Below are 12,534 nucleotides of genomic sequence, written 5' to 3' on the forward strand. Positions count from 1 at the left end.
CTGCCTGCATTCCAACATGCTATTCACCATGATGACAATGGACTAAACCTCTGAACTAAAAGCCATCCTCAGTTAAATGTTTTACTCTATTTGAGTTGTTGTGATCCTGATGTCTCTTCAAAGCAGTACAACATAGTGTAAGGCAAACATACTTTGCAAACTCCATGTTCCACTTTGAAAATAAACAAAAAAGAAGACTCTCTGGGTACATAAAGCTAAAACTTTTTCCAATTAAAATATATTAAAACATAAATATGTATTAGTTGTGCAGTAGAAAGTATATTTTAGTTAATAAATATAGCATAAATTACAAAGATACCTAGTAAAAAATCTTAGCATTTATGAACACATATCTTTCATACAACAGATTTAACCTCATGTTTAACCAACACTATGGTTGTTTCCAATGGTATTAAATGGGAGTTCAGATTAATTTCAATATATTCTAGTACAAATCTATGGAAAAATCAGTGTTTTCTGGAATAATTGATAGCAAACACATTTGGATTCTCTTGATGTTGATAAGCTGAAAGGAGCTAGTTACATTTGCGATGAAAGAAACTCTGAAACTTGTAGTATTAATCCTATTCTTTTATCAGGCAACAACAGTACTAACTAAATAAATCACTGAGACTGTGACAGTTGGTTAAATTTAGTCAATTTTCATTACATATGTTCTGGAAAAATTCCTAAAATACTAATGCCAGTAAGTTTACTTATAATTTACCAACCAACACTCTTTATTTTGGATGGGTGTAACTCAATTAAATTACATATGTTCCATAAGTTTGTTTTCTATAGGAGTATATAGAATCTCATCATGCTGCTGACATGACTCTGCTGAATATTTTAATGCTTTGTAAACAAAGAAAGTTCCAAATTCTGAAAATAATCAACAAATATGTTTGTTTTAGAGTTTGACATAGTTTGGAAATTTTGTTATTTATTTGATATTTTAGATTTTAACATTTCTGTTACTTCATAATATAAATATTTCACATGTTAAAATATTATTTTAATGTTTCAAATTATAATACTCACATAGAATAGCACAATCTGTGCATTATTTTTTCAGAAGACATTTTAACCACTATTTTTAACTGTTAGATTAATAAAAAAATATTATTTATGAAGTAAATGATCAGTATAGGTTATTGACCTCCAGAAACATTATAGTTAGAACTGAAAGCAGAACTTGTATTTTAAGGTATTTACTTTCCAGAATTATCTAAAACATTCAACAGATTTTTCTTCTTAGTTTTACAAATTTAGATATACCTTTAATAAAAAATTCAACCCTCTCCTAAGTTATGAACAGCATATCAAGTACGTATGTATTTATATCTGACTTCACTTGGGTGAAGCAGCAATAAAATGTGATTATAAAATTGAGATAACTAAGACCATTGTGTTTAATTTCACTGTAGTATAAGTTGCACCTCAAATTTCTATTATCTAAATTAAAGGTTTATTCCATAAACCATTTCTTTTAAGCAAATGGCAACTGCATTTGAGCTGGTTGTTATGGTATAATTTTATGAGTTTTTCCTTTAAAAAATAAATGTAATTGTACCATCTTATAGTAGAGAAAATGAAGCTATTCAACTGCAGTCTGCTAGCTCAGAGATAGTCAAATGAATATTACATATTTTCTACTGAGTGGTTGTGAGTATAATGAGATTACACCTATTTCTAGTACAGTTCTGGATAATAAGAAGCCACTACTGTACAAGATAATTTTCAAAGTCATAGAAAAGTAGAAAATGACTAAGGCACACCAGTAATGAGAGCACAAGTAAAATTGCTATTAAGGTTTTTCACTATTTAGCACAAAAGTATATGAAGAGAAATGAAGGGACACCTATTATTTTATCCTATTTAAATAATAAGGAAATACATGTAAAAAGGATTTTAATGACCACTTTTTAGGAGATAACTATAACTCTCACTTTAGAAATTTCTATAAAAGATTAACATATTAAAATATATATAAATTTTACTTACTCTAAAATTTAAATTTAATGTGTATAGTTCAAAATGAAGAAAACATTTAGCAATATATCTTATACTTTATAATGCTACTAGATATTTATATATAGTTTATATAAAAAATATGTAGTTTAACTTAAATTGAGTAGTTAATGCTAAATATAACACTGTAGAGAAAACTTCTAAAATACCAATAATCTCTACATAGACATTTTTCACATATGGTATTTAGCCAATCAATTCCAGTAGTTGTTATTTCTTTATTAAATGAACAAACAGAACTGTCGCAGCCCGAGCAAAATGTTGAGGCCCAGGCTGCCCCGCATTTGGCAGCCACTGTATCCCTGGCCAAGCTGCCGCTCCAGTCCGCAGGTCGGGGTTCAGAAAGAGAGAGAGTGAGGACGGACTCGAAGAATGGAAACCAGACAGAGTGTGATTCAATCCCGTTTATTCTTCAGTCTCTCTTCCTAGTCCAAGTCCCAAGTCTATCTGTACTCTCCAAAGAGTCTGCCTAAAGAGTATATCTCCTCTAAGTGTCTGATTCTCTCATCTCTCTTCTGTCTGCCTCTCGCCTTTATATGTCTCACTTCTAAGCCATGCCTTTTGGTCACACCTTTAATCATGCCCTTAGGTCTTGTCTCTAAATCTGATCTCTACACTTCTAAGTCACACTCTTAAGTTACACACCTTTAATATCACACACCTTTAATCTCACACACGAAGGTATCTAAACCAAGATTATCAGAGTGTGTGCAACTGTTGTAGGCTATTGTAATCCAAGTCTCATGTCAGGGTATATGGTTCAAGATGGCTGCAAAGCTGAGAGCTGCTTTCTGCTAAAAGTCGGCCCCCAACACAGAACATAATGAGTGCACTTTATTTTGTCTTTAGTTTCTAAGTGAGTGTTTTTAAAAATAATCTACTTTCAAAGTTTTGATATATGTATTTTTTCAGGAGTATTTTATTTGTTCATCTAAAATGCCCTTTCTTACAACCTAAATATTAGTAATATAATAAGCACCAGATACTGTTTTCTCTATTCTTACTTATACCTTGCATAATTGTTCATAAGACCTCTCAGTGATAAGACATCTCTAAGTACCTCCTCATGTTCTCTTGTTTCTGTAGTTAGTTGGCCTGTTTGTTATTTTTTTTTTTTAATTTTTCTCATGGCTGTTACAAATAATCTTATAAAATCATTTCAAGTAATAAAGAATTTACTTTGTTTCATGGATAAAGAAGGAATGTAATCCATGATGTAAGGAAGTATATTGTCAAGAATGTTATTCATCTATTCTATTGCAATTAAAGGAAGCATCAAGAGATGAATAGTGATATTCTGGCCTCCATTCCTGATATATCTCTTTCCCATCTCTACTCCTCCATTTCCACACTCTGTGTCTGTATCCCTGTGTCTCTCATGTAAACGTTCTGGCTTTCAGTAAGTAGGGCATTATCACTTATTTTCAGTAAGTTTGTCATGCTGTTCGACCTTACTGGATGGACACCCATTCAAACATAGTGTCCTAGATTTTGTTTCAAACCTAATTAGAGTACAGAGATGATTACCCATCATTTACTTATACTTTGTTAACCTGACATAAATATATGTCATTTCAAACAATAGAATTCCATGATTTTCAAAAAGTCTTCGTGACCTCAAAATGTGAATTTTATTTAGTTTACCTTTAACATTATTCAAACTCTTAACAGTTCCATGATTTTTTCTTTTATTTTTATTGGATATTTTCTTTATTATTATTTCAAAAGTTATCCCCTTTTCCTGTTTCTGCTCCAGAAACCCTCTATCCCATTACCCCTCCCCTTGTTTCTATAAGGGTGTTCCACTACTCACCCACCTACTCTTCTCTACCTGCCTTGGCATTCCCCTACACTGAGGCATCAAGTCTTCACAGGACCAAGGGCCTCTCTTCCCATTGATTCTCACCAAAATCATCCTCTGCTACGTATATGGCTCAAGCCATGGGTACCTAGATGTGTTTTTTTTCATTGGTGGTTTAATCCATGGGAATCTGGGGGGTCTGGTTGGTTGATATTGTTCTTCCTATGGGGTTGCAAACTTCTTTAGCTCCTTCAGTCCTTTTATTTATTTATTTATTTATTTATATTGGATATTTTATTTATTTACATCTCAGATGTCATCCCCTTTCCACATTTCCCCTCCCTAGACCCACCTATCACATTCCCCTTCTCCTTTTTGCTTTTATACCATTTTAATTACATTCATGTATTAAGTTCAGTTTTAGGTTGAAGGTCTAGCAACACAATAGTTGTGAATAGTCAAGGAACAACCAAGAAAATAAACACAAATAGTCTCCATTGGGGACCCTGCACTCAGTCCAATGATTGACTGTGATCATCTGCCTCTGTATTTGTCAGGCTCTAGCAGAGCCTCTCAGGAGACAGCTACATTAGGCTCCTCTCAGCAAGCACTTCTTTGGATCTGCAATAGTGTCTGCGTTTGGTGATTTTCTATGGGATACATCTCCAGGCAGGGCAGTATCTATATGGTCTTACTTCACTCTCTGCTCCATACTTTGTCTCCATATTTCGTCCCATGAATGTTTTGTTCCTCCTTCTAAGAAGGACCAGAGCATCCACATTTTGGTCTTTGTTCTTCTTGAACTTCATGTGGTCTGTGAACTGTATCTTGGGTATTCAAAGATTTTGGGCTAATATCCACTTATCAATGAGTCCCTACCATGTGTGTTCTTTTGTTATTGTGTTACCTTACTCGAGATGATATTTTCTAGTTCCATCCATTTGCCTAAGAATTTCATGAATTCATTGTTTTTAATAGCTGAATAGTACTCCATTGTGTAAATGTACCACATTTTCTGTATCCATTCCTCTGTTGAAGGGCATCTGAGTTCTTTCTAGCTTAGTGGAGCATGTGTCCTTGTTATATGTTGGAACATCTTTGGGTATATAAAAACCAAAGTCCAAAATCTGTGTGAAACTAAAGCTGATATTTCAACTCTGGATGCCTATAACATTAAATAATAAATAACTAAAAAAGAAAACCATAAAGTCTTTCATGCTTCCAATATATGACAGCAAAGTGGAGTAGAATTTTAATTCAGCAATGGGTTTGATCTGGCAAAGAATCACATCTAAAGACATTCTAAATCTGCATAATCTTGCTGGAATGACACACCATTAACCCCTCTGCCAGGAATGCAGACACACCCTTAATATATAATCTTTGTTCCCTAACAATAAAGGTAAATTTGGTTTATTGAAAGAGGCTACCTTGTTTGAAAGTGACATTTAACTGTGTGGCAGACAAAATGATGAAGCAGAGAAAGGTTTGGCAGAATGTACCAGAGATAAATTATTTTCAACTCCCATGAGAAAGTACAGACAGCTAAGAGAACAGTAAAGAAAAATAAAGGGAGGAGAGTCAATTTTACCTAGACATTTTTACAGAGATAAGTTTCAGATGAAGATGAATTGAACTAGTAAATAAGAAGGAGCCAAGAAAATGAAAACAGATTGACAGAGTTATTTTGATGCCAAGCAGGACAATTTAGTCAGAAGTCAAGAGAGCTAGTTTGAATCAAGTAGCTTAGAGGAGAGTTTTGAGATGAAATAATTGAGCGGAACCAGCCATTCAGAATCCAGAAAGAACTCCAAAGGGTGAACGTATTTGGCACCAAGTCTTGAGATGACAATTACTTCAGGCAAAAGAAAGATACATTTATACAAAGAATATATATTTCATTTAAAATAGGGAGTAGATACATGGTAAGTAATGCTCAGATCAAAGCAAAAACTAAAGTCAACCTGAAAACCACCAAATCTTGCAACTCTGGAATATCTGGAACATTTGATGGCATTAGTGAGCTTTGTCATGTTAGTCCCCCAAATCTCTTACTAATTTCTTTTTGTTGTTGTTGTTGTTGTTAGACTTTCAATTTCTCATTTGCATATCTAATATTTTGGGCTATCCATTGCATTGAGGCTTGCTTTTCATGGCAGCACACAATGTTTTTTGAGGACATCTTGTTGTGAAAATGTATATTGTTGCACACTGGACAGTCTCAGTAATAGTCTGGAACATTTATAAAATTCCTTATGAGTTCCAAATTCTTGTGTTGTGGATATTTGCAAAACAAACAGCACATGGAATATACTGCAAAAATCTAATGGTAACACAGGTAGTAGTCTGCCCTCTATTACCATAAAAGTAGTGTCCTTGCTTAAATTTGGTAGCTGAACTTGGGGAAAAAAAAAAAAAAAAACTTGTCCTTAAGGAAGAAACAACTTTAGTAGTATTTCCTTTCACATGTGTTCTATTCAAATGCATTCATACTTTCACTAGTTAGAGCTTTAAATGGATGGTATTATATCATAGACACTTTTCTCAGTATCTTAGAACCAAGTTTTAGTTTGGTTTCATTAAGGATGTCAGTTTCTTTCTTTTCTTTTTTCTTTTCTTTTCTTTTTTTTTTTTTTTTTTTTTTTTTTTTTTTTTTTTGTTTTTCGAGAAGGATGTCAGTTTCTTGACAATTAATCTGCATTCCCCCTAACCTACTTATCTGCACCTTGATTGTAACTCTTTTCATCTTCAAACAGAACATACATTTATATTTTTCTCAATTTATTTTTCAAAATAAACCTCAATAAACACAGTGAAGAATAACCAACACTGTCTAGAAATTTCTGAAGTAGAATAAGATATAAAAGATCTATTATTAGATGCATATTTATTGATTTATTTATAAATTTACTGAAATCATTACATGTACTCTCCATTTTCTAAGCACAGTAACATTTGATACCTGAAACAAAATGATATGGGAAATAATTGAACACAAATGAGTCCTTCTCTTGTAGCAACTTGCTATGTATGTTTCTGTCAAATCATAGTTGGTGTTCCAGAAAAATTCCTGCAACATTCCCTCCCCTGAATAATTTTAGTGCACTATTGTTGAATCAAAAAAATCACTCAAATTTTCAGGTTAGAGGCAAGATGTTTCCAAGATTATTTCCTCAGATGAAACATAAATACTTTGTAGTCCACATTCAATAGAGTTCCTGTGTATATAAAATCATCATGAGCCAGGATTCCACTGTTTAAATTTCATTTTGCATTCTGAGTTTCTGAACTCCAACCAGAATGATGATTAAGCCCTATGTAACAGCATTCAATAACTTCAATACTTTCCACATTGCTTATGAAAATTATTTCCAAAGGTTTTCAACATGATCATTAAGTTTTTCCAAGAAATGTTCTCACTTCTTGTTATTAAATTTCTATATTATTTCTTCACTTATATGACAAAATAGCTAACAAAATAATCTTAAGGTAAGATGGCTTATTGTGTTTCATTGTATAAGAAGAGACAAAGTTCCTCATGATGGGAAGTCACCTCAGTAGTGGTATAAAACAGCTGCTGTTATTTCATCTGCAATTAGAATGCAAGAGAGAGAGAGAGAGAGAGAGAGAGAGAGAGAGAAAGAAGAAAGAACATTTAATAGTGTATAGAGCTCATTTTTTGTGTTATTTTAATTAAATTTTAATCTCTAGACATGGGATGATGACAGTGACATTTACAGAGGATATTTAGTATTCACTTAAGCATTTTGGAAAACTTTTAAACATAAACCCAAATATGTGTCTCCTAGTTGAGTCTAAATCCTGTCAAGTTGGCAATGAAGAGCAGACATCATATGATAAATTCACCTCATTAAGTTTATTCTCCAATGAGTTGGTTCAGAACTAATTGCCTAATTCTCTCTTTTTGTGTCTATTAACAAACATGGCTTCCATTTTGCCAATACTGTTGGCAGGTCACTTTGGTATTATATTTTAAACATTTTATAAGTAGAGACATTTCAGTTTTAGAAGGCAGGAGAGCTCCTTCATAATGTCAGTAAAAAAAAAATCTGATTATAAATGGCATATTTTTTTTCTATTCTAGTCTATGATTCCTCTGAATTTTACCAATAAGGGGGTTCCAATATTATTTAAAATTCTGTACCATTAGCTGTCTGTTTTGTGATTTGTTTTTGTAAAAATAAATAAATAAATAAATAAAATCAGAAGATCCCAGCACAAACCCTGGACCACACCAGTCCCAAGAAGCACAATGAAGATCTCAAAAGCACAATGGTCTATAAGAAGCAATGCTGACAGCTGGAACTCCAGAAGGCCTATGTTCTACCAGGGACTGTTGGACCCTGAAGAATTGCCATGCCCTGGCTGAGACTTTTCATGTGCTACTGTCTACAAGGTAACATTGTGCAGTTTTCCTAAGAACAAAACATCCTGTTAAAGGTGTGATGCCCTGGGTAGGGACTTTCCACTATCCAAACCATTCCCCTCCCCAGTTGAGTTCCTGTTTGTGTTTTTCCCTCCCTGGTTTGGTGTATATATTGAACCTGCTCAGTAAAATCTTCAGCATTCTCTCATAACAAATGATCTGAGTCTGTGTCTTTCTTTAATTCCCCAGGCCTACACCTGAGTAGTACCTTGGTAGTGCTGGTGCTGTCAAGTGGAGCTCCCACCGAGATCTGGAAAGAACCTGATGGGATCTTTATTGAAAGAAGCTGGCTGGCTCAGTAAATGGAAGGTGTTGGAGAAGCGACATGGGATCAAATTGAAAGTAGTAAGTAGCACTCCAAGGGTTTTATCATTTTGATTGTGCCATGGAGACTAGGCGTTCCTCCCTACAAGTAGTGGCACAGGATGATGGAGCTAAGAAATCTTTGCATGAGGTGAAGAATAGCTCCAGTTCTGAGGATGAGGGAGAAATTTTAGAAAAGAAAAAAATTGAAGAAATGCAAGGTCAAAAAATTGGAAGGGGAGCATGGAAAAGGGGAAGTGAGAGCAGATGAGCAGCTCAGTTTCTGGGTGGCTGGCAGTGGTTGCAGCCAGGATGGCATAATGGATGGGTTGGGGACATTTCTGCTGCTGCAGCAGCAGTGGCGGTTGGTGGGTGGCTGCAGAAGCTGTGGAGGCCGTGGTCCACATCAGCCATGCTGAATAAAAACAGGAAGGAGAAAGAACCAACAAAATTGATGAAAAGGGGAAAAGGGTTGAAAGAGATACAGCAGAAGCAGAAGTAGCCAGCAGGAAAACAGCCTCACCGCTGTCCAGTCTCAGACACTAAAATAACAGTACCAGTCCTTCAGCCAATCATAGTCCCTGTGAAGAAAGACAAATGGCAGATCTCTTCACAGTTTAATGCCAGCAATAATAGAGAACTGCAAAAACTCCCATTTTTACAAGATGTTCCTCCTGCGGGTCAAGAGAAGCTTTTTATCCAGAAACTATGTCAGTGTTGTGTCCTCTTTGACTTTGTTTCTGACCCACTGAGTGACCTGAAGTGGAAGGAAGTAAAGTGAGCTGCACTAAGTAAGATGGTGAAGTACATCACTCACAACTGGAACGCGATCACAAAGCCCATTTTCTCCGAAGCCATCCACATGATTGCAGTTAATATGTTTTGAACCTTGCCACCCTCCTCCAATCCTATAGGAGCAGAATTCGACCCAGAAGAAGATGAACCAACATTAGAAGCAACCTGGCCTCATCCACAGCTTGTTCATGAATTTTTCTTAAAATTTTTAGAGTTTCCAGATTTCCAGCCTAAGAAATACATTAATCAGAAGTTTGTACTGCAGTTTCTAGAACTCTTTGACAGTGAGGATCCTTGGGAGAGAGATTTTCTAAAAACGACCCTTCACAGAATCTATATGAAGTTCTTAGTCCTTCATGCTTGCATCAAGAAACAGATCAATTATATATTTTATAGGTTTATCTATGAGTCAGAGCACCACAATGGCATAGCAGAGTTACTGGAGATCCTGGGAAGTATAATTAATGGATTTGCCTTACCAATAAAGGAAGAGCACAATATTTTCCTGTTGAAAGTGTTGCCTCCCTTGTACAAAGTGAGGTGCTTTAGTGTCTACCATCCAAGCTGGTGTACTGTGTCATGCAGTTTTTAGAGAGGAACAGCATCCTCGCTGAGCCAGTGGTAATGGCACTTCTCAAATACTGACCAAAGATTCACAGTCCAAAAGAAGTAATGTTCTTAAATGAATTAGAAGAAATTTTAGATGTAATTGAACCATCAGAATTTGTGAAGATCATGGAGCCTTTATCTGACAGTTAGCCAAATGTGTTTGCCCTCACTTCCAGGTCTCAGAGCAGGCACTCTATTACTGGAATAATGAGTACATCATAAGTTTAATCAGTGACAATGCAGCAAAAATTCTGCCCATCATGTTTTCATCTTTATACTGTAACTCAAAGACCCACTGTAACAAGGCAATACACGGTTTGATATACAATGCTCTGAAACTCTTCATGGAGATGAACCAGAAACTCTTCCATGACTGCACCCAGCAGTTCAAAGCAGAGAAACTCAAAGAGAAGCTAAAAATAAAAGAGCGAGAAGAAGCATGGATTAAAATAGAAAATCTAGCCAAAGCAAATTCCCAGGTACTAAAAGAGAATAACTCTGAACTGTTGACGCTTTGTGTGATAACTCCTAGAAAGGAGATGAAAACTTAGACCTTGAAAATGAGAGAGAGAGAGAGAGAGAGAGAGAGAGAGAGAGAGAGAGAGAGAGGTTCAAAAAAGCAGTTGTGCTCTCTCCAGTCATGTTAGTCAAGAGAAAGAAAAGACTGTTTCAGAGCCCTCCTGGGAGTGGGAGAAAATTAGGATACGCCCCGCTTTGTCTCTGGCTCCTACTGGAGAAATGCTTAGTTCTGCTTTCGCTGTCTACTGTCTGTCCTTGGCACACCAGCCAGTCTGTCCACATGTGTTAATTGTCTGTTTTTGTTTCGTTGTTTGAATGATAATTGTTCTGTTTTATGTTTAAAAAGTGTTTATTGGGTATAATTAAAAATTTGCAACTTTGATATCAGAGCTGGAGAGATGGCTCAGCTGTTAAAGGCCAGGCTATAGTGTAAAGAGCACATTTAACTTTGAAAAATTATCTTGAAAAAAACAAAACAAAACAAAAAAGGGGGAGTTTACCTCACCTCATGCAAGATTATCTTTTATTTTATATATTTTAAATTTTTTTTAGTGGATAAGGATGTTTTGCCTGCAGCAGACAAACATTGGAAATGAGCCCAGAAGGCACTGGGCTTAGTAAAATGGAAAGAATTGTCATCATGTGTATGGAAAGTCCCTGACTCTGTGTTAGTCAGGGTTGGGGTTTTCTTTGTTTTTCCTAAAGATGCTAAAATTCCTGTTTTGATTCCTGAGCATTGTGTGTGCTCTATCTCTATGGAGCCTTGCCCAGGTGGAGATCTAGTGGAGCTTTGTGAAGAACCCCCCAGTTCTGATGTCAGTGAAAATAAGTAGCTCAGCCTGGCTGGTCATAGTTTTCACCCACAGGATTACTGAAAAAGCTGCAGTGGGATTAATATTTTTTTTTTTTGCTGCCTTTGCAGACAGTAGACCCAGTCTCAGGCAATTATTAAGCAGGAGCTTGTGTCACTGAAACAAGAGAACCCTATTGTCCAGGTTTGTCTCAGCCTTTACAGAGAATAGTTAGTCAATGATGGGCAACTTTTTTTTTTGCAGTCCTTACGTCCATAAAACAGGGGCCCTGAGGCTGGTAAGGATTCCCAGTTATGGGTAATTGTTTTTGATGGAAGGTAACCTAAGACAGATACTTTTTGCCTATAAAATAAAAACAAAGGACATGTAGGACCCCAAGGGCTGCCATGCCCTGGCTGAGACTTTCTGTGTACTGCTGTCTGCAAAGTAACATTGTGCAGTTTTTTTTTTAAAAAACAAAACATCCTTGTTGAAGGTGTGATGCCCTGGGCAGGGACTTCCCACTATCCAAACTATTGCCCCCCAGTTGAGTTCCTGTTTGAGTTTTTCCCTCCCTGGTTTGGTGTATATACTGAATCTGTTCAGTAAAATCTTCAGCATTCTCTCATAACAAATGATCTGAGTCTGTATCTTCCTTTAATCCCCAAGGCCTATGCCCAAGCTTGGTACCATGGCAGCACTTGTGCTGTCAGGAGACCATGCCAGTTCATGAAACTTCAGAATTCAAGATGCATTGCTGGCACACCAAAGAGTAGAGGTCACACAGGCCCCTGAACCCCAGCAGAGATATACTACTGGGCCCGAGAATCTGAGGATAAGTGAGTTACCAGAAACACAGGCCACCCAGGTCAGAAATGAGAGCAAAAAAGAGAAACCAAGGGAATAACATTGATCTAAAAAAAAAAAAATCAACACCTAAATCTATAATTAGCTCAAACCTAAAGCTTAGAGGCCAGGGTGAGAACCCTATCAACAAGAGCAAGGGCACTATGGCACTATCACCACATTTGAACAATCCTACCACAACAACTCTTGAATATTCCAACACAGCTGACCACAAGGATAGATCATACTCATCAAAAAGAAGCAAGCAAGCAAGCAAGAAAGAAAGAAGAAAGAAAAAAGTCCACCAAGATGATTTTTGAATTCTATGCCCCAAATGAAATAGCTCCCATATTTGAAATAAAAAAAAAAAAAAACTATTACTAAAGCATATT

The 12,534-nt window shown here is 35.9% G+C and overlaps 1 pseudogene; it reads left to right on the top strand.

Annotated features, from left to right (window-relative positions):
• The first annotated feature begins 9,285 nt into the window (after positions 1-9,285).
• On the top strand, positions 9,286-10,537 carry LOC117705176 (serine/threonine-protein phosphatase 2A 56 kDa regulatory subunit gamma isoform-like; annotated as a pseudogene).
• Positions 10,538-12,534: the final 1,997 nt, after the last annotated feature.

The sequence above is a fragment of the Arvicanthis niloticus genome, chromosome 3 (assembly GCF_011762505.2).
Source record: "Arvicanthis niloticus isolate mArvNil1 chromosome 3, mArvNil1.pat.X, whole genome shotgun sequence".
NCBI classification, from domain to species: domain Eukaryota; kingdom Metazoa; phylum Chordata; class Mammalia; order Rodentia; family Muridae; genus Arvicanthis; species Arvicanthis niloticus.